Raw genomic sequence first — 846 nt, forward strand, 5'->3', positions numbered from 1 at the left:
TGCATTTGCAGTTATTTCTTAGGAGTTTGTTCTGAGGAAATTATCTACGCTCTCTAGAACTCGCGCTTCTTCCTCTCAGGTGAGGCTAATCGGACCAGCACCCCTGTTTTATTGGGAGGATTATGTTAGATACAAGAGAATCTACGTGTTCAGTGCCAGCGACAGCAAAAGCCCGCAGCCCATATCAGTTTTCCATCCTTCTCTTTCAAATTCCATATTTCCATCTCCCAATGTGAAACTGGGCAGAGGCCATCAGTTAGAGGGTACTTTTGGTTTACACAGGTAGATTTCTAAGAACTTTTCTTAGTAAAAAAATAAAGTTTCTTGTGTTGTATGAAAGGAGAGTGGGTTAGCACTCCCCTTGCCAAGGATGAGAGAGATCCCTCCCGCAACCCTCCCCACCAATCCCCCCCCCTTCATCCCCCACCCCCTGCCCCCACCTGACTGCATGCATATGATCAAGGCACTGCCACCTCATGGTGGCTTCTAACTAATCACCTTTTGCTACTGTTCTAGTGTGGGGACAGATGGCAGGTATGCTTGGGGTGAGTACAGCATACAGTATAGACCAATTACATCACTATGTTGTACACCAGAAATGAATATAACGTTGTGTGCCAACTCTACTAAAAAACAAGTTTCCTTCCCATCTGGATGTCAGTTGGGCAAATCTCAAATGTACAGAAGCATAGCTTTCTTAAATAGTACTTAGTTATCGTTGAACTTACACCTGGAACATTCCAAGGGATAGTTCTCACATGCTTTGATCTTTTCCTGTATTTGGATTTTAGTGTGGGAAAATTTTTTCTGCAGGATTCCTTTTTGCCTCCAAGTGGGGATTGACCA

The 846-nt window shown here is 44.0% G+C and overlaps 1 pseudogene; it reads left to right on the forward strand.

Moving 5' to 3' along the window:
* The first annotated feature begins 326 nt into the window (after positions 1 to 326).
* On the forward strand, positions 327 to 506 carry LOC132672839 (U6atac minor spliceosomal RNA; annotated as a pseudogene).
* Positions 507 to 846: the final 340 nt, after the last annotated feature.

This window comes from Panthera onca, chromosome A3 (assembly GCF_046562875.1).
Source record: "Panthera onca isolate mPanOnc1 chromosome A3, mPanOnc1 haplotype 2, whole genome shotgun sequence".
NCBI classification, from domain to species: Eukaryota; Metazoa; Chordata; class Mammalia; order Carnivora; family Felidae; genus Panthera; species Panthera onca.